The following is a 22,391-nucleotide window of genomic DNA, read 5'->3' as shown; positions in this document are numbered from 1 at the left end:
TAAAAGGGAAGAATGGCCCAGAAAAGATGAAGTTAAAATAACCCAAATTGAAATTAGCAAACACAACCCAGTAACTTCACAGAGATTATAGCAGAAGATACCTGCTTCTCTCTTCCCACGTTATGACCCAGATTTGAGATGGTGCTGTGACTTATGTTTCTTACAAAGAGAACCTGGTGCACCTGGAGTCTTAATAGGGTGTCTCGTCTCAACACAGCATTAGTTTGAATCCCTACCTTCCATCCACTAATTAAGAGAGTCTCATCCCAGCCACATACATGAAGCCTGCCTGTTACCCTTGGACCCTCGTCTCCTCCTGTCTTCAGTATCTCACCCTCAGTGTGCTCTTTTCTTCCTCCTTTCTTCCTCCTTTCCCTTTCTGCTCGTTCTCCATTGCTGCTGGGGTGCAAGGGAGAAGGGAGAGGTGTTCCCTTCACAAAGGCAGGTCACCAGGCCTCTGTCTTTCAGTGGATCATTTCTGCTGATGGATGTGGCATATGGACTACAGAAAGGCTCCTCCAGACAGCTGTGCTCACTGCTGCCCTCTGTGGAGCCTTGCTCTGGGCTTTCTGTTGCCTTCCCCTTGCTTCATCCACTCTGACTGCCATGCAGGAGCGCATCTGAATCCCCAGAATGTTCGTCTCTTCTCTCCTCCATGATCTTGCCTGGTCCACCTTCCTTTAGGGAAACTTAAACCTGAGGGAGTACATTAGGTGCTCATTAGTACATTAGTGCTCATTAGGTCTGACTGTACAGTTGTGTCACCTCCCCCTGTGCTGCTGCAGCCCAGGCAAGTCCCTAGCTCAAAATCTTAGCTGACAGCCAGCTGGGGAAAGAAAGAAAAGAGAGACTCCTCCTCCTCCACCACCTCTTCCTCCTCTTCCTCCTCCTCCTCCTCCTCCCCCTCTTTGCTGTCTCCTACAAACTAAAAGGCTCCTCCCATCCCTATACCCAGTCTTCCCCAGTGTGGATTCTGTCTCTCTCCCAGTTCTCCTGTTAGACATCTCAGTGGACAAGGCTGCCAAATTAGGGAGGTCGCCATGGCTATTACAAAGACCATAAAGAGACAATGAGGTGATAGTTCTTCTATCAAGACCTGGGATTTTTATTTTTTGTATTTTTTATATTATTTTCATTTGTAGATGAAATTAATACTATCTATCTATCTATCTATCTATCCATCCATCCATCCATCTATACATCTATCTATCTATTTATTTGGGTTACCAGGGATTGAACTCCAGAGTACTCGACCACTGAGCCACATCTCCAGCCCTATTTTGTATGTTATTTAGAGACAGGGTCTCACTGAGTCCCTTAGCACCTCACTTTTCTGAACTCACAATCCTCCTGTCTCAGCCTCCCGAGCCTCTGGGATTACAGACATGCGCTACCACCAACTTATTTATTTAATTTTATGTGGTGCTGAGGATCAAACCTAGTAACTTACATGGGCTAGGCAAGAACTCTACCTATCAGCTATACCACCAGCCCCCTCGGCCCTTTTTGACCTTGATCCTGATAATTATCCACTCATTTTCTCCTGGAGCAGTACAGCTGTTGATGTCTCTGTTCAGTGACCACTGGGTCCCATTTGGCAACTTCTGTGGAACTGCCATGATGATTTCTGAGGCCTCCCTGCCCTTGGTAAGAGGCCTTCTGCCAGGCAAGCCCAGATCTCTAGGCCTTGGGGAAAACTGCTAAGGCTGATGAGTGCTGTGACTGTCAATACTGAGAAGCAAGTGAGGAGAGAAGAGCTAACTGGAGCAGGGAATGAAGTCTCAAGGGCCGCAAGGCACAAGAGAAAAATGTGAACAGGAGACCTATGTGGCAGGGAGGCGCGCCAGGGAATCACCAGGCCCAGGCAGCCTTGCCTCTGTGTCCCTGCTCACTTATCTTCAAGCAAAATGATGCCTGATCACCAGCACTGGGTGCCTCCCAATGCCTCATCTCTGTTGCTTCTCCTTGTTTGAAAAGACCATGATTGTGACTTCCCCCACACTGATACGTACCTGGGTAGCATCCTATCTGTGCTCTTCAGCTGTAACTCTGCCCTATCTACTAGCAATATTGTGTTCCTATTATCTCCTCTGCCAAGGGTGACACGTGGCCCTTTCTGCTTCAAATGCTGGCCCTATAATTCTGGTTCTGCCTGTTTAAACATACTTCACATGTGAAGGACCAAGCCATCAATAATTTTTTTAAAAAGTATGTTGGGCTATCTTCTCCTCTTGCTCAGTGCAGCCCTGGCTCTGAGGTGCTCCCCATGGACCACAGTTGGCACCCTGCATGTTCCTGCAAGTTGTCATCTCCAAGAAGCTTCAACCCCCCAGAGAGGTGATTCCTCCACAGAGACCTAGCTATCTACCCCACCCCATTCCTGGCCCCTTCTACCTCCCAGTCTGAGAATGTGGCGTAAGCGTGATGAGGCCAGGTGTCTCCCTGGAAACAGGTCTTCTAGCTCTGTTTATGTTACTGCCTGCCTTTCAGCTTCCCCTCACTGACAACAGCAAGTCTCAAAAGGTGAACAGCCGATACACATGCAGCAGAGTATGTACAAAAATTTCGTCCATCAAACTAAAACATTTAATATTTAACTACTAGAGATTTCTCTCATTAATATTTGCAACAGATGCTAACAATAACTCATATTAACTTAACCATTTGATCTGTGCTGGCAGTCCACCTGTATTCTCTCTGCAGGGATATGGGTGCCACTGAGCCATTTTATAGTCTGTTAGAGGTTCAGAGAGTTAAAGCAACATGCTCAAGGCCAAGGTCATGGAGCCAGAAAGTAGTACAGCAGCGAGGGTTCAAATGCAGGCAGCCTAGCCCCCAGCTGAATGGCATATTGTCTACTGATACCTAGAAACTGAATATAGGCTCTCTTTCAAAAAATGTGGAACAATTTATGCTGAAGGAAGAGAAGAAATCATTCAAAGGCAATCAACTGAAAAGATAGATAGCAGCTTCTCTTGAACTATATGAGGTAGAAAGAATCAAGAATAAAGCAGAAATTATGAAGCACTTTAAGTGTAGTAGACAGGAACAAGTCTCAATTTTTTTAACATATGAAATGTTCTAAATTGTTCTGAATAAAATCAAAATTATGGGGGAGGGAAAAGTGTGCATATTTTATACACAAAGATCAATTTATATGTTATAGTTAAAGAAAGATACTGTCAATTTGGAAGAAAATACTATCAAGGATAAACTGACACCACAAGCATGTGCACACATACACACAAAGAAACCCCCACAGAGGAGAAAACTCCAAGAGACAGGTATCCTTAAACCTGAATTACTCTGCTTACCAGGTCTCAGTGGGTATGCCTTTGATTATATTTTTATAGAAGATTCTAACTTCACTATAAGAAGTAGGCAGCTTTCTTTGATTCCACAAGGCTGGATTTCAAGTATTTTGTAAATCCTCTACAGCTTGGATGTGCCTTTCTATACACATAACCCAGGGTATTATAATGCCCTGTTGCTCTTAAAAAAGATTCCACTGAGAGCCTGGTTTATGTTATCTTTTCTTAATTGCCACTCAGTATAAAAAGTTCATTTCTTTAATAATAAAAATCTTTAGCAGAGCGGATTATACAGCAAATATAAAAAAGCTACTTGGAGAGAGGAAAATACAATCAGGATTGATTTTGTAGGGCCAAGGTCCTTTTACTGGAACAGTGTAAGTTCAGAATGTAAGATTTTCAATACTTCAGCTGACTTTATTATACTGAGGCTCATTTTTCATGAAACAAAAAGTGACTATGTCAAACCCTAAATGGAATCTTCTGTGTGTGTGTGTGTACTGGGGATTGAACCCAGAAGCATTCTGCCTCTATGATACCTCCCCAACCATTTAAAAATTTTATTTGGAGAGAAGTTTTCACTAAGTTGCTGAGGCTGGCCTGGAGCTTGGATCCTCCAGCCTTTACCTCCTGAGCAATCAGGATTAGAGGCATGAACCATCACCTTGGGCCCTAAATTAAATCCTCATCATTGGTGATCAGTGACCACTTCTGTCATAAAGAAGAGACTATAGACAACCCTTCCCACAGGCATTGTCATATATCATGACTAAGATCTGAAAAAAGGCACACTGTTTAAGTGAATGAAAACATCTTTTAACTAAAAAAAATTTTTAAATTATTTAAATATTTAAAATTTTTATCAAATAAAATTATAATTAAATTTGATTGATTGATCAACGTGTAATTAAGTAAAATATTTTTAAAATTAAAGAAAATTAAGATAATCCCTTTGGGTCACTCAAAAATGTGGAAATATTTTGCAGTCTCTAGGAGACGCATTACTGCGAATGCTTCCATTTAGATAACCATTGGTGCGCGTGTGTGTATGTGTGTGTGTGTGTGTGTATGTGTGTGTCCTGGATCACACATAACTCTCAGGTGTGAATGTGAGTGTCTTTCTGTCTGCCTAGTCCACGGTTTTCATGAGAAGAAATGAGAAGAAATAGCAAAAAAAAAACTGAAATGATTACAACCCATGAAAGGCACTTAGCATTATCCTCAATCAATGAGATGCTCTTAATATTGTCACCTGAGCAGTAGTTCCCAGCAAAAAGAAGAAACAATTTGTAAAAATATCCAGAAGTTACCTATGTTGAAGCACCCCTGAAAAGCCCCCTGCAGTCCATACACATAAGCCAGTTGCCTGGTCTAACAATTTCTCTGAAACTCAATTTATTGTGACATTGCCAACAATGTAGGAGACAGTGTGGACTGCAGGCATTGTTCACACACCACTGACATCTATTCACCCTAATGGTGCCTCTGCCCATTAACACAGGTGGACCTGCTTATAGATCAGATAGCCATTGTCCAGGAAAAGGAGCCACACACATGTGGCATGTTTGTGATCAGAACCTAGCCCCCTCTTCACCTCTACAGCTTCCTACAACCTCTTTTAATTTTTTTTAGCTGCTTGGCTTCAGATCTCATCTCTGTCCACCTTTGACTCATTGCTTATGTGATGTTCTCCAATCACACTGACTGATCTGTGCTAATTGCTAAATGTCTGACTCTGGGTCAGGATGACCCATGGAATGCAAACTTCACCTAAGTCACTAGAGACTATCAAGCTGGACCCTACCTGGCACTCTCTCCTGAACCCAGAAGCATTCTATTTATGCTGTTTTTCCTGCATTTCTCATTTCTTCTGATGAAAACAGCAGTTAGAGGAAGACCCACTCACACCTGAGAGTTATGGGCAAGCCAGGACACACACATGCACCCAGGTTTCCTAAATTGCGGCATTCGAGGTAATGTATCTTCTAGAGACTGAAAAATATTTCCAAATTTTTAAGTGACCAAAAGGGATTATTTTAATTTTTTAAAAATCATTTACTTAATCATACATTTGTACATCAATCAAATTGAATTCTGGGAGGTGCACCAGGAGGCTCTCAAACCCCAGTTCACTAGGCCACAAGGAAAAGTTAGGACTGGGCTTTCGTCTATGATTTATGGCAGTGAATTCTCTACTTTGTACCTATAAGATCCAGCACCATTTTGAACAAAACTGAATTTCTTGGCTTCATTATATGAAATCTGTACAAAGCACTGTAATAAGTAACGAGCAAGGCATGATTTATGGCCTCCACATATAGGAGATTTAATTTTGCCTTTTACTCAATGGCCTACCCATTGTGTGAGCAGAGTCAATACCAATAATGAAATGTAGACTGAAGGGCTAAATCAATCCAATAAAATGCAATAGAAAGACTAGAGGACTGAGTAAATTCGGAAAGGCTAGTGACTGCAAGATTAGTATTTGGACAACAGGTAATTACGAAAATCAATACCTGTATATGAAAACATGACAGGCAGTCATCCGTCACAAACAGAGAACCCATTACTAATAGTTTGGGATCTGAGTAGGGATGAGAGAACAAAACAGGTCTGGAGGATTCTTATCAGAGTTTTGCATGCATGTACACCTCCCCATGTGACTGAGGGTGGAGGGGAAGGAAAGCTCTGAGCTGCTCATTCTGGGTTTTATTAAGGCCCTTTGTATGTCTCTGTGCCCCTGACTTACAGCAACTTTGATCTCATGCTTTCCATTTGATATCAGGGCATGCCCCTAGTCCTACACCCTTGCCTTCCCTCACCCCAGCCTCATAGGTACCAGGAACCATCATCATGGAGCCAGTAATCTATCAGGTACAGTGAGGGGGGCTGGGATAATTTGAACCACTACTCAAGGGTCAGCTGTTGGCAGGCACTCCAAATACTAAGAGGTAATACAGATGACCTGGAGGGGAACCACAGCAAAGTAAAAATAAGTACACACTGATAAATACAGATACACTGATCCACGCACAGAGAAAACATATATATACACACATGTGCACACATATATTCATAAGGTAAAATAGCTTCAGTGTCTTAACTAGATTCCTGTGATGATTAGTGAATCATAAGCAGTCTGCAGTCCCTTAATCCCCTCAAAGGTATCCACATCTCTATTTTAAAGGTAAGAGGCAACACTGGTTTGTTCCAGGTAACCACTGATGAGCAGGGGGCCCAGTATGGGAAGCTGCCTCTGTCTGATGTGATGTATGTGCCCCTTCACTGAACAGCCTCCGTGAACCACAGGGCATTGAAGGTAATTCCAGTGTGGCCACAAGTAAGTCTACAGCCAGGTGCCAGTCAGAATCACTATTGAGACCTCCATTCCTAGGCCATGAGTCCGGAGCACATACAGAGTCATTTAGGATGTCTGTTCAAACTACCCTGAACCATGACGCCTGTATGGCCAGATCAGGAAATCCCTTGTGATAAAGTTTTGCCAGATGCAGTGGTGCACGCGTGTAATCTCAGTATTTGGGAAGCTGAAGAGGATTCTCTAGTTCAAGACCAGCCTCAGAAACTTAGCAAGACCCTGTCTCAGAATAAAAAACGTTAGAAAGGACTAGGGGACAGTTTTGTGGTAAAGCACCCCTGATTCCTGGATTTCCATCTGTCCATTCTGTCTGCTGCCCCTCATCTGAACAAGGTGATAGGAAGAATCTCCCTCCACACAAGGTCCCTTCCTCAAGAGAGAATCCATTGCCTACAACCCCAGGATCTCAAGCCAGATTCCTCTCCAGAACTCTCTCAAGTCATTTTTTTGGAGTGATTGGCAGTGATGCTGCTGATTCTGGAAAGCTTCACCATGTGGGTAGCCCACCTTTTTGTACCTTCTTGGTGTGAGAGTTATCTTGGCAGTCTAAACACTGGAACCTCAATTTGAGTGGAACCCAGCTCACTTGCAGGTGGACACCACCACACTCCTGAGACAACCTCATGCTAACAGTGGACAGAATGCTTTGGTGGCCACTGAGAAACTCTCCAGGTTGCATTCTTTAGAACCTTACATTCTGGTGTATGATGCCCTCATCAGAAGTCTGTCCTTCAGTTTGTATGGCTCCTTTGACTAAGGGGGATGGGAGTCACATGACTTTGATGACTTTTTAGGTCATTTTAACAGTAGGTATTTTTTCACATTAAATAAATGAAATTGAATTATGTTTTCATGTTTATTATTTAAATTATATTGTAATTATTTATTCTTGTTGTGTATACCATGTATGTTCAAATATGTTCTCCAAGGAAGACCAGCAGAATACAGGAAGAACCAGGTTAGGGAGTGAGTAAGAGAAGGAAAAGCAGACAATGTGAATTGAAAGAGATTTCCATGCTGCATGATTTATAGGATGAACCCAACTACTATGTATAATTAAAATGCTCTAATAAAAATATGTATTCTCCAAAATATGTGGAATGATGTATTGAATGATTTTATCATTACCGTTTTTAATATTTTTATTCACATAATTATGCTTACATTCATAGGTAGCATATTAAAGACTTATGACATATTTTGCAACATATAATTCAAATATTTATTTTCACTGTTCAACCTTATAAAAAAGCACTTTCAAAAGTAATTGCTGGAAAATATGCTTCATGTTTATTTTATTATTTTATTCTAATTTATGTCTTTCTGAGTACCCTACAGGTTTTTCACTTGTGATGCTGTTTTAACTAGAAAAATTTTAACCATCCTTATGTATTGACTGGAAGTTGATACTAATTTGGCCTTCAGAGTAAAAGAAGGAGAACTATAAGAGCAGCAGGATCCGATACAGGAATATAGTTTGTAGTTTGCTATAAATGTAGTTTGCTAAAGACTTTTGCTTCAGAATGTGATCAGAAGTTGGCATTTTCAAAGGTCATTTTGTTCCTCAGTACTAGTCAATTACTGAACAATTGTGCTACGGACAGCTAAACAGTGGTTCAGAATTAGCCAAGGTACTGCAGAGACACTGAAGACTTCTGAGGGTAATACCCTACATAAACTTAGAAACTTTTCTTGAATTCCCATTGATCTCAAATCAGTTTACCCTTGTCTGTGCACAAAATATTTTGTTCTGTCTCCTAAGAAATTTTTAAATTATCAGTTGGAATAAACAGTTAAATTTTTAATACTTTTTTAATATTCTGAGACAGTGGAGACTCTTTGTGATGGGTTGAATATTCTAAAAAGTTATGCTCAAATTCTAAGCCCTGATACTGATAAATGTAACCTTATTTGAAGTTGGATCTTTGCAGATGTAATCAAGTTAAGATGAGATAATAGTGGATTAGGGCTAAATCATAATTAGATAAGACATTTTAATCTAACTAATTTCTACCATAATTAGAAAGGTTGAGAACACAATGAGAGATGGGGAAGAAGCTTATGTGTAGATGAATACAGAAACTGGAGTGATTCAACTACCACCTAAAGGAACACCTCAAGCCATCTGGAGCTAAGAAGGGGTAAGAAAGAGTTATTTTCTGTTGATAATTTGACTTCTGAATTTTGGCCCGCCAAAGCACCACAAAATTAAATTTCTGTTGTTTTAAGCTACTTTGTTCTTGTTAATTTCTTATGACAACTCTACAAAAATTAATACAGCATCCTTAATATTTGTTAAATTTTACCTCTATCATTAATTGTATCACTCCATGTCTTCATTTCTTAATAATAAATAGAGCATAAATATTCACAGCTTGCTATATTAATATCAGAGTTTATTCTTAAGGCACACATATGTGTATTTTATACACACACACACACACACACACACACACACACACACACCCCATAGGTTGAACCCAAGGGCACTTAACCACTGAACCACATACTCAGTTTCTTTTTATATTTGATTTAGAGATAGGGTCTCTCTGAGTTGCTTAGGGCCTTGTTAAATTGCTGAGGCTGGCATTGAACTCTCCATCCTTCTCTCTCAGCCTACTGAGCCCCTGGGATAACAGGTGTGAACCATGCCTGGCATATATACATATATAAAACAAAAAGATCACTAAATGCCCTTTAACTATTCTTGATAGTGTTATCATGAAAACATTGTTTTAAATGCAGATATTGTGAAAGAAATATTCTTTGAGGGGTAGAACTTGTAAGAGTATATATCCATGTATAATGAAGGTAGGTAGATGTTTGCAGGCAACACATTGCATACTTTAATCAATATTCAGATTTGTTTTGCTGATTTGTGCAAAATAAATGGTTTTATAAATAAATATTGCATGACAATCATCATTGGTATCACTGGTACTATTAGACATACATAGAATATTTTCAATTAATTTTATGTTTTTGAGAAACTAATATTAGAATAACATTATAAAAGGAAACAATTTAAAATAAATTAAAACATCCTCGCTTGTGAAGATTCTTCAAACATTAAAGTTGGGCATGCAATTTGTTTTCCTCTCCATATTTTATATCTGGCAGAAAAAATATCCAAGCAAATTTATGGATGATAATCCAGATAGATGACTGTCTTTCTGACCCCAGATGGCCCTGAGATAAAATTCTTCCCCTTCACTGGCTTCTAAAAGGCATTTAATCAAAACCAGTATAATTTGCTTTTTGCAATTTTATTCAAGGTTACAGGAAGGGTCCCATTGCACAGTACACTGAATATAGCATTTCACTTGAAAAATCTCATGTACTTGTTGCTTCTCTAACTATTTTTCATGTTTGTTTTATTTTGTTTGTCTGGCTGTTTTTCTCCCATAAAATTTGCTACTCTGACTCCGCCCCCCACACACAGGAAAACTTCACCCTGTTCCATAAATTCTATAAAATCTTTCTTAGATTAAGTAGGACAATCTGTTTGTTTTTTTTTTTTACTCTTAACTCCATAAACTAATATTTCAATATCCAATGGTACAATCTTTCCATACATTTATCTTTTCTCTCTCTCTCTCTCATCTCTACCTCTCTTACTCCACTTCCCAAGAAGTAGAGAGCATTTTAAGAATATAATCTCAATCATATCTAAACTTCAGCTTTATCTGTCCTTTTAATTAACTCAATAAATAATACACTTTGTCTTCTCTAATTCCATCCATTTAACTGCAAATGCCATGATTTTATTTTCTTTTATTGCTGAGTTATATTCCATTGTGTATATATGCCACATTTTTTAAATAAATTCACCTATTATAGGCCATCTAATGCTAAGTGAAGTTAGCCAATCTCCCCCCCCCAAAAAAAAGCCAAATATTTTCTTTGATATAAGAAGACTGATACATAGTGGGATAGGGAGCGGGTGCCTGGGAGGAATAGAAGAACTCTAGATAGGACAGTGGGGTTGGAGGGGAAGGGAGGGGGCATGGGTGGAATGTGATGATCATTACTATCCAAAGTGCATGTATGAAGACAAAAATTGGTGTGAATATACTATGTATACAACTAGAGATATGAAAAATTGTGCTCTATAAATGTAATAAGACTTGTAATGCATTCTTCTGTAATATATAAATAAAAAATTTACATTAAAAATACACTTAGTGCTTCAAAACTGTGAAACTGAAAAAGGAAAAGAGCCTTATAAGATAACTTCTCACTAATAATTCTCTCTCCAAAGTCATGGTTATAATTATTTTTTTTCAATCTCCCTATATATTCCTAATTGTCTGAGAAATTAATAATTGTATGTCAATCACATGAAAATAAGAATAAAAAATGTTATGCATGTTTCCTCTGTCTTGATATGTACATTTTCCAACTACTTTAAAATAACTAATTTTAAAATGCAAGGCTCATCTACAGAAAATCTGCTCTAATGGCCAAGATATTAAAAAATAGAGAAAATGAGTTGAAGTGGAGCCCTATGTGAGTTCACACGCTATAAGTGAACTATCCATGCATAACTAAGTACCATGCAAATGATAAATGTGCTATTGAAATGCACCATCTTAATTTTACATATAGGTAATTTTTTTTATATTTATAAAAAGAAATAGAAAAAATAATCATCAAGTATACTTCGAAACAAAAGGTTGCTGGGTAAAATATGTTCCACTACTCTGCATTTTCCGGCTTACCTATTTGTAAAGCTGTAGTTCTGATTACACTCACCTCACAGGAAGTCTGTGATATGAAATGCCACAGTTCCTATGAAACACTTTTCTCTTATTGTGTTGTATCATAAGTAGAAACTTTATTTTTTATTACTTATCAGTACTGTTATTTTTATAATAAAGGTGATGAATGAATAAATGAAATTTTGACCTATTTCCCTCTCCTAAAATCTTTTCTTCCTTTTCTTTTGTCTCAGGTAATAACAAACACTTAAATATTAAGAGAATATCAAAGAGAGCAAATGCTAGTGCTATTAATTTCTCAAAGATAAACAACATTTAATAATAAATTTGCTTGTCTGAACAGCACTTGAACCAGGTTTGCTACTTTTCTTCCTCTTATAAAGGAACTACTTTCCCTCTTCATGACCAGCATGTAAAGTGCTGTCTATGGATAATATTTCTCCAGCTCAGCCACCTCAGAAAAATTGAGTCAAAATCCTCGGTGTTTCTCAAACTTTCATGTGCAGATGAGTGCCCTGGCAATTGTGTTAAAATGTGGGCTCTGATTCAGAAGCTCATGGATGAGGCAAAAATTGTACACTACTAACAATCTCCCATTTTTCAGTAGTCAAAAGTCAAAAGATATATTCTTGTCTCCCTAAGATTTTTTAAAAAAATATATTCCATCTTATTAAATCTATCCAATTAGTCTGAAATAATCGATCAATCAAATTTTCAGAGAAATTAATTCAGTTTCTTCTTCATTAATAATAATATTTCCCCACCAAATTTCCAGCATCCTGCCATGCTGGTGCTCTCTTAGTATCTGAGCCTGACAAGCTATTTCCTCCATGGGGCCTTTATTTATCCATAATGCTCACTATAACAAGAAAGATGTCTCAGACAACTCCCCAATCTGTCTTTAAACATCTGGCTCATTCTCATTTTTATGTCTTAAATTAAATGTCACCTCTTCCAAGAACATCTTAAAGAACATGTTAAGAAAAGAAATCCAGCATGCCTGGTATGCTTTATCTCTGGCAATACTATACTGCTGTCTTCTTTGTTGGGGTATTAGCCTCATTTAGTCTTACATTTTTTTTTAACATCTGTCAGAAGGTACCTCTTAAACAAATGAAACTGTTTAAAAAAATCTGCATTACTTTCCTATTTTTGCTTTAAAAATAAACACAAGGGTTCAGGATTCATCCCAGCAGGATAGCACTTGCTTACATGCAGAAGGCTCAGGATTCAATATCCAGTATCCCCACCCCACCCCCTACACACAAATCCTACAAAGACAGTGGCTCAAAACAGCACAAACTTATTATCTAACAGTTTTGAAGGTCAGAAATCTAAAATGAACTAGAAAGGCTCTAGGGCCACTATACATTTTGTAAAGACTTTAATTTGGATAGTTGGTCTAAGTACAACTACTGACTCTGTGGTTATTGGATATGCCTGAGCCAGCAGTACCTTGTAGGTATTTAATTCTGTCATGTTTATTGTGTGTTTGCATGTGTATGTGTGTGTTTGAAAAGGTGAGTATGGTTGTATTTGTGTGATGGACATTCTTATGTGCATTAGAGAGCTATTTCTAGGCTCCAAAATAATTTAGATAATATCAATAGTTTTATCTAATTTATTTATGTATGGGATAATTTCAAATTACATTTTTAAAAATGTTTCTACTACTCCATCAGAAAGAATATGATTTAAAAAACATCTGGAAAAAAATTTCATAACATCAATATTAGCATTCACACAGGAATTAAATCACTGAACAATAATGGTGAGCATAAAGACTGTTTTGAGATAATAAACTTGAGAATGTAAGAGCAATAGCTGGAATAACTAGAATAGCTAGAATAACTGCCTGTAGGTATTCTGTGGTGATAATAGGTATCACATTAATCTGTGAGCATAAATGACCCCAGCACACTTAGATTCTTAGAAGTTCTGTTGATATTTGGGTGGATCCTTGGATGAGGTTTATGTTTAGGTGAGGCACCGGAAGTATACCGACGTCCATGCAGGTATGCATTGATATTTATTATGCATATGGTATTTAGACTGCTGTCATTCTATGGTGATGTGACTCACTTTCTTAGTTCACTGCTTTTCTGTGTTTCCCTAGCACCATTCTCACTGTGATCTTTTTTAGTTCACTAAAGGTCAATCAATTCCTAAAGTTTGAAAATAGATTCAGAAATATAATTACAGATTTTTCTAGATTTGGCGAGAGTATTTTAGCTACCTTTTTTAATGCTGCCATCTTAATAGCATCTTATAGAAAACTCTTGGACAAGAATTCTTTCATTATTACCCAAAATAAATCAATTTTTATCTGGAGACTGTCTCTAATGACACTTCCAGCTCATAGCCTTTCCAGTGAGTAACTGATGAAGTAGCACACAGATTGCAAGGAACCTGAGCTTAGTTTTCCCTATTACTCCATATTTTTTTGAACTCTAGTACTATTCTGGTTGCACTAATAACAGTTATTATTGGATAAACACACCACCTGCTTCCAGGGAAAGAGACCAAGTGGGTCATTTATCAATGGGTTTGAGTAAGAGTGGGGATAAGAAAACCCAGTGGGAATCTCTTCCATTTTATGAGATGGATTATCATGAATTATCATGAATTATCTGAGCTGCAGAAGTATCACTAAGAGCCTTATTTTAAGTTCATAGGAGGAGAGAATTTATTTATGAGATTCATGATGTGTCGTCGCTTCATATAAATGACATTTATCTTCATCTCACTCATTTCTCACATGGTTGAAAGAAATAGGTCACATATATAGAAAAAAATGCATAAATGCCCATTGCTTTCTAGTGGGAAACGATAGCATGGAATTTGTTAAACAGCAAGGGCAAAAAAAAAGAAAATCACTTTCTTCAAGATAAAAAATTAGGTTGAGTACAAAAAGAAAACATTGGTGGATAAAAATATGAACAGTGAGAACTACCATCTGGAGATTCAGCTAGGAAGAACAGAAAATCAAAGATTTTGAACAAAAATTAACTTATGGGATATTTTTCTGGACTTTTAAATGGTTTCTTTCTTAGAAATCAAAATTACTCATAGAGAAGATTTTTAGGAAGTAGTGATCATAAACACATTGATTAATTGCAGATCTAATCTTTTCTCTGGGCCACGTCCTAAACACACCAAGTATTCACCTTTCTCCCTTAGTTTTCCTAATAAGAGTTTTGTTCTTATTTCTTCCATATTTTGTAGCTCCTTGGGCTCATTCTATAATTGGTGAGAAATCATTGAATGTAGTGATCCACTCACTTTGTAATGCTGAATCCAATGTTTTTGATTTCTAGCACAGACAAGTTTACGGTCTCCAGATGTCACGGCTTTGATATGTAATTGGAAACTTTAAAGATATTGAATGAAACTCTTCATGCATGGTAAGAAAGTCCACTTATTCAGAATTTGTGTGATCTAAACCTTAATCTAAATGAAGATTTTATTAATTTCTGAGAAAAGATATTCTAACCTCAAGTTTCTTCAGAAAATTTTAATGAATTTTCCTAGTAGCAAAATCAGAAGAATAATTTAGAAAATTCCACGTGTAAGAATAAATCAAATCAGTACAATACCTCAAGGACCCCAAAAGCACACTTAACTTTTATGAGATTTACTCATGAGAAAAGTTAATTAAACCACTGTTTTTTTCCTGTTTTTTTCCACCCTTTAATTTAGATTATACTAGAGTATCAACACTAAAATTGATATTTATAGAAGATATGATAAATGTGTGAGTGTGTGTGTGTGTTTTCTCTCTGTGGTTCCATAATTGCAAGAAGGCACCCATTGAACTTCATTCCCTGATATTTATTTTCTTATGTAGTCCTGATATTTCACAATGTTATTAATGGTCTGACTTAAATAATATGTAGCATATTATATAATATCGATGAAAGGGTTTCAAAGTTTACTTGTCAAAGAAATTTTGGCTCTATCTGTGGGACCAAGATATTATACTTTAAGGGCATGCAAGAAACCCTTTAGAAAGGTCCACAGGGTCAGGTACTATTACCTGTTAAGGGTCAGGATGAACTTTCCAACTAGGTGATAAATCATTTTGGAAATACATTCTCCAACCATAGCCAAGGCTTCTCATAGCTCCAGACCTGGGTCAATATCTCAACTGCAAATTTATGACAATCTCCATTCCAGGATAATTTCACTCTGATGAACCACAAAAACTGTGTGAGATAAATACATTTATTATTTTAAGTTACTACATTGTGAAGTAATTTATTATGCAGCAATAGATAGCTGCCTTTCCTCCTACTTTCCTTTTCTTACTTTTTTATATCCACATAATATAATAAAATGCATTATAACATAACTATAATACAATATATTATAATAAGTTCTTAATATCAGTGGTCTGGATCATAAATATTCATATCACTTAACATCTCTATTTAAATATGCTGAATTCATTAGATCACTATTTTCTTTTGAATACAATTTAAGTGTCCCCATAAAGATTCATACCTTGAAATATAATTCAAATGGTTAGTTATTTCCAGTGGAATTTAATTGGGGGGTGGGTTCTTTGGGAAGAAGGGTTCTTTGGGCAGTATTCAGGATTAGGTAAGGTAATTGTGATACCACAGGTTATTGGTGATGAGTCCTGCTTCCCCACATGTTGAAGTTTGAACATTAGAGAAGCACACAAGGAAAGCATATGAAACAGGTTTATTTTAAAATAGGTAACATTAAACTTCTCCCAGGAGGGAGAAGGGGGCAATAGCTGGTATCCTGGTATCCCAAGAAGCCAGGTGTTCCGCCCTTTTGTTACAAGGGGGCAAAATTGCAACATATGCAGTGGAGGGGAGAAATAAGGAATGTCCACGTGCTTCTGCCCCTTTCGATGCTTTATTCACTCAAAGTACTCAATACAATTTCACTCTATAGATTCTTAATCAAGAAAACGACAATCCTTAATGCTAGACACTGCAATAGACATAATCAATTCACAGCAAACATTTCTAGGTTAATTCTAAGCACTGCCAAACACAATCATGACAGGCTAATTACAGACATTCTCTCTGCATGCTGAGTTCAAAAGTCTTAAGTCTTAAGTCTTAAGTCTTATGTCCAGCAGAGGCACACTCACTCAGACGATGGTGATCAGGTCCAGAACCAGACTTTTCCTGGCATGGAGTGAATGACCTGTTGAAGAGAGGGTCCTAGGGAGATGTTGCGGCTCTCACCAAGGTCCAGATGAGGTGGCAGAGTTTGAGACTGGTGAGGATCATGCAGGCAGCGGATCAGGAACAATGACAAGTGATTGTCAGGTCCTCATCAGGCCCTCCAGCTGCAGTGCATCCTGGTTTCGACTGGCTGAATCCCTGTTCATAAGCTCTATTAATTTTACTAAATATGGGGGCTTTTGATCCCCCTTTCAATCCTTATCAGCTACTGAATTTCCCCATGGCATCATTTACCCTTGGGTCAGAAACATCTGGTCTGGTAGTCTCCACCCTGATCTTCTCACTTTTCCCTCTTATAAAGCTGGGACAGCCTGCCAGGGGCTTCACTCTCAAGCTGAAGTTTTTAAAATGGAGTTACTTAGGCTCAGGCCTAAGCAACTATATATATATATATATATATATATATATATATATATATATATATATATATACACACACATAGATAGATATAGATATATAGATATAGATATAGGTATCTCCCACATTTTTTTAACCCAGGTGAGCTTTATCATTGAGCCACATCCCCAGCCTTTTAATTTTTATTTTGAGATAGGTTCTCACTAAGTTACATAGTGCCATGCTTAATTGCAGAGACTGGCTGTGAACTTGCAAGCCTCTTGCCTCAGCTTCCTTAGTGACTGGGATTAGGGTCATGCATCATCACACCTGGAAATATGCTACATTATAAAGACTCATAAGGTAATTTCTCCTGGAATTATAGTTGGATTTCAGTAGAAAAAATTAGCTTCATATTTGTGTGTGTGTGTGTGTGTGTGTGTGTGTGTGTATGTGTGTGTGTATAACTGTGCATTGAAATTAATAGATTTACCCGGAAGAGCTGTCATTTCGTTATCTGATATCCTTTCTAATATATTTTTTTCTACTTTTTCTAATGTATAAGCTCAAAATTGTTCATCTTAAAATAGCAATAATAGTATCTAATATATTTTATAAGTATTTATTGAGTTTTTCCTTGACTTTTACATTGACAACTTAACAATTTATTTACTGTATTATTAAGGTTAATACGGTTCTCATTAAGATAAAATTAACAGAAAAACATTACCAGAAAAAAATAATCCAAAATTGTATATAACACCAAACATAGGCTATTATATATCACTGACAAGTTTCTGTGAATTGTAGAGATTATTTTTAAAAGAATTCACACCCTTTATTTAAAATTATTGGTAAAATAGCTTAACATTATAATCTACTTCTTATTTATTTTTTAACTCTTGGCTCTTTTCTACATTAATGTCATAATACTAGTTTGCTTAATAAATATTTTGTGAATTTAGTTTCACTTCACAATATTTTCCCTAAAACTTTCCATGTATGGTTTTGTACTGTTTTGTTAACATTATTCTATTATAATTTATAGTGAGTATTCTTTCTACTTTGCTTGCTCAGTTGTTTAATTAAGTAGGAATTATCTCTACATCAAGTAGGATTCTTCTTACAGTGAAATAAAAATGAATACATTACTATAAAATAAGATGTTTTATTTTGAGAACATTTTCTGATTTTTACTATTTATTGATATTTATTTCTTACTGTTCAAAAAGTAATTCTTGGATTTTTTAAAAAATAGAATATGAAGAAACAAGTGTTTTTTCAGAAATAGAAAGTAGAATACAATATTATATAAACTTATATAAACCAAAAATATGGAGTATTAAGCACTGACAAGTTAATAACTTCAACTCAACTTATGGTGTTGTCTAGTTATCAATGATATGAGAAGAAACTATTTTAACATTTCTCAAATATATATTCTTTTTTTAAAATTCCAGTGCATTGCATCATTTTGTATGTCACCTTTTATGACTTTCTCAAAATTTCTTTGAATGTGGATATCGTATTTTGCTTTCTTAAAATTATGTATTTTTATTATTTGAGATTGTACCTTTTTCACTGAGAGGTGTGAAGATTTAATGTGTTCTTGTTTATAATTGTAATGCAGTCATCTGTTTGGCTGAGGAGAATCTTAGGAGAGTACATCATGACTCTTCAGGGATTATTATACATGTTGTATTTGCAAAAAATAAATCCACTATTTTTTTTTTTTAGATTTGGAAGAATCAGAATGGGAAATCAAATGCTTAAACACTGAGATAATTAAATTGCAGTAAAAGTCCTAGAAGATAATGTTTTTTGTCTTCTCAAAACAACTACTTTTCAGAAATTTTAATTTCTAAATCCTGAAGGAAATCAGTTTAAATATATCTAGCTATATATTTTAAATACAATAATGTTTTACTTGAAATTAGAAAATTTTATTTAACCTAAAAGTAGTATTTATAAAACAATTATATTGTATTTAGAATCATCACCAAAAATTAAAAGCATTCTTTTGTTCATAAGTAATATTCACTTATGAAAGCTATGACTTTTGCAAGCAGATACACCATGTAATTTAGTGAAAATGATTTTTCTTAACAATAAGTATAAAATATTTCTCATTAAGCTGAACAAAAATAGAAAAAGTATTAAGCTTTCATTCAACTTATCTGTATGAGCAGATTTGTGAATTGAGGTTTGGTCAAATAGCTCATACAGCTTTGACATAACTAATGCAACTCATTAATAATCATAAATGGAATAAATTGTTGCACCCTTAACTGATGTAAAAAAAATGACAATTGCAAGGTTTGACCTCTCAGTTTTGTGATATTAGCTCAACCCTTCTTGAGGGCATGCACTTCTCATGTCATATGAATAATCTAGAGATTGACACAGTTTAAAGATGAAATTGATTAGCTTTGGTAACAAAAAGCATAGGAGTCACAAAGAGATATCATGAAAAGTATATAACATATCAATGTCTCTACTGCATTTCAAATAACTCAATCTTTGTTAGTTTTATTTGAACCAACTCTTTAACCATGATTACCCTATATATAAGCAAGTGTCCTTAAAATGAAATTCATCATTGCCTAAGATAGATATCATGATTTTTAGGTTTGAGGGATGAATAAAGACTAAAGTTTTCTAGGGATTCAGGTAAAGTAAAATTCATCCCTGTTTCCATGGAACAGAGGTACAGTTTCACACCATATTTCACTTGTACAACTGGTACAGTCTTGTGTTGAATAAACAAGGAAGACTGGTCTTGCTAGGAGTAATGGTACATTGATTAATTACAGTACATTAATATGAGTAACTATGCTGTCAGTCAATATGGTAGATGGAATTAATGACTCCCCAAACGTGCCTACCTTCCAATCCCAAGACCATAAAAATATGTAATTTTAAATTTTACAATGGACTTTGTAGATGAGATTACATTAAAATTTTCAGATAGCAAGTATGTTGGTCAGCATTTTGTGGCAGTGTCCAAAATACCTGACAAAAACAATTTACAGGAAGAGGAATATTGATTTTGACTCATGGTTTCAGAGCTCTCAGTCCATGTTGGGCTGAATCTATTGCTCTATGCCTGAGGTGAGACTAAACATCATGGTAGAATCATGTGGTGGAGAAAAGCTACTCAACTTGTGCTAGCTATGTAGCAGAGAGAAAGTGACAGGATGGGGTCAAGGATAGATATAGTTCGAAAGTACAGGCCCCAAATCAACCTCGTCCTTCAACATGCCAAACTCATATATTTTATTGACCACACTATCCAGCAAATCCATTCAAATTATCAATCTATCAAATAAATTAAAGTACTGATGAGGATAGAATCCTTATGTTCCATTTTCTTTTTTAACCTCAAAATACTGTTGCATCATCTAACTTAAGCTTTTGGGTGATACTCTAGATATAAACTGTATACAGGAAATTATATTAGCTCTTCTAGGTAGCAAAGTAATCACAAAGATACTTACAATAGACAGATTAGAAAAGCCAATGTGACTATGGATATATAGACAGATGTTAAGATGAAAAGCTGTTGACTTTGAAGTTAGAGAAAATGATATGAACTAAAGATGAAAGGTGACTGTTAGAAGCTAGTAGGATATTTAAAAAAAAAAAGGATTTTATTCTTTAGAGACTCCAGAATGAACTTGTGCTAGAGAAAAAATGGCAGGGGCCTATGATATTTGATTTAGACTTCTGACCTGACTTTCAGCAGTGAAACATGTTAGATTTATACTGTTTATTTTAAATATCATTTATTTGTAGATGGGCATTATGCCTTTGTTTATTTAGTCCTTTTTTTTAATGTGGTTCTGGGGATTGAAACCAGTGTATCACACATGGTTGGCAAGTGCTGTACCTCTGAGCCACAATCCAAGTCTATATTTATGCTGTTTTAAGTCACTAAATGTGCAATAATTGGTTACAAGTACAATTAAAACCCAAAATCCAAATACACGTTTAAGGTTATATTTTGATAGTTTCTGCATCTTATAAAATCATTGTTTCTTCCTTTTACATATTTGATTAAAATCATATATGAACCATCAATTCTTCATATTTTAGTTTGTGACAAGAATAATCCAAGTTTTTTCTGATATTTTTCCCACTTTTCTTCTATCTAGTCATGGTACTGTATGTATTTATGTGTACTTCCTCTGAATTATTGGCAGTATGAAATAAATTTATTTTCATCATTCATTAAGTAGAAAGCAGTATAAATTATGTATATGCATTGATAAATATATGTGATTTTGACCACAACCTTTCATGATTAATGACATTCATCTGTGAAATTCTGGCTAGTGTCCAAATCCATGTTATCAAATTTGGGCCATGTTGAAAGGGGAATTCTTAGATACAAAGCATAATGTTGTTTTCTTGGTTCAAATACGATTCCAAAACTATTTTCACTGTTTAACAGGAATTTATTTATTTGTATCATTTTTATTTTTTACTTCTCCCTTCCTCCTGCTTTGTGTGTGTGTGTGTGTATGTGTGTTTGTGTGTGTGCACACACATATGTGTGTGTTCATGCCTGGGAATTGAACCAAGAGCCTCAAGTATGTTAAAGAAATGAAATTCCACTAAGGGATATCTCCACCCCTTTTATTCTAACATTTTGTTCTTACCTACTTAAGGTACAGCAAAAATGCTGAGTCACTAAAAACACGCTGAATCCTAGAATAATGGAACTGTATATAAACCTTAGTTCTTATTGTATTCATTTATTCTGCCCAAGGGAAGGTCCGAGTTCTACATCTGCAGTTCGGCTGCTACTGACCGCGTGTCTCCTCTGCACATCACCAAGCCCAGAACTGCAAGGCGAGTCCTTGCAGCAGATCGGATGAGCTCGGTCCACATTGGCGAGGATGATGTCCTGTGCTCCCTCCAGGAATCCATCCCCCCACCTTGAGATCTAATTGGGATTTAGAAACTTTCAGAAACCAGCCCACACATACATCCAGGGTAATGTTTGGTTAAATGCCTGGACTCCCTGAGGTCCAGTCAAGTTGGCACATGAAACTGACCATTGTAGAGCATGAGACCTGCAGGTACGGAGCTTCGCAGGCCCAGGAAACGGCAGGTTCAAAGGCCCTGAGGTAAATCCTTGCCAGCATGCTGGAGGACCAGAGAGGGGGTCAGTGGGTCATGGAGGAGCATCACATTCAAAAGTCAGAGAGGTGGAGACGGTTGGGGGTCATGGCAGGGTGCAGGGCAGGAAAGGTCTTTAGAGAAACTTGACCCCTGCCCTCTGTGAACCTTCTCCTCAGCACCCTTATGGTAGGAGGCCATTTAGTCATCTGGATGTTTGCCTTCCCCACTAGACTCTCAGCCTTTGGGGGAATCGGGCCAAGAACTTATTCATCAGTGACCTCAGCGCCTCCTGGGG

General features: G+C 36.6%; 1 pseudogene; it reads right to left on the bottom strand.

The window, feature by feature from the left end:
* Positions 1 to 21,862, bottom strand: part of LOC143387074 (inactive serine protease PAMR1-like) — a 159,924-nt pseudogene extending 138,062 nt beyond the window's left edge.
* Between the last annotated feature and the right edge of the window lie 529 nt (positions 21,863 to 22,391).

This window comes from Callospermophilus lateralis, unplaced genomic scaffold (genome assembly GCF_048772815.1).
Source record: "Callospermophilus lateralis isolate mCalLat2 unplaced genomic scaffold, mCalLat2.hap1 Scaffold_193, whole genome shotgun sequence".
Lineage (NCBI taxonomy): Eukaryota > Metazoa > Chordata > Mammalia > Rodentia > Sciuridae > Callospermophilus > Callospermophilus lateralis.
This window is presented reverse-complemented; position numbering and strand designations above follow the sequence as displayed.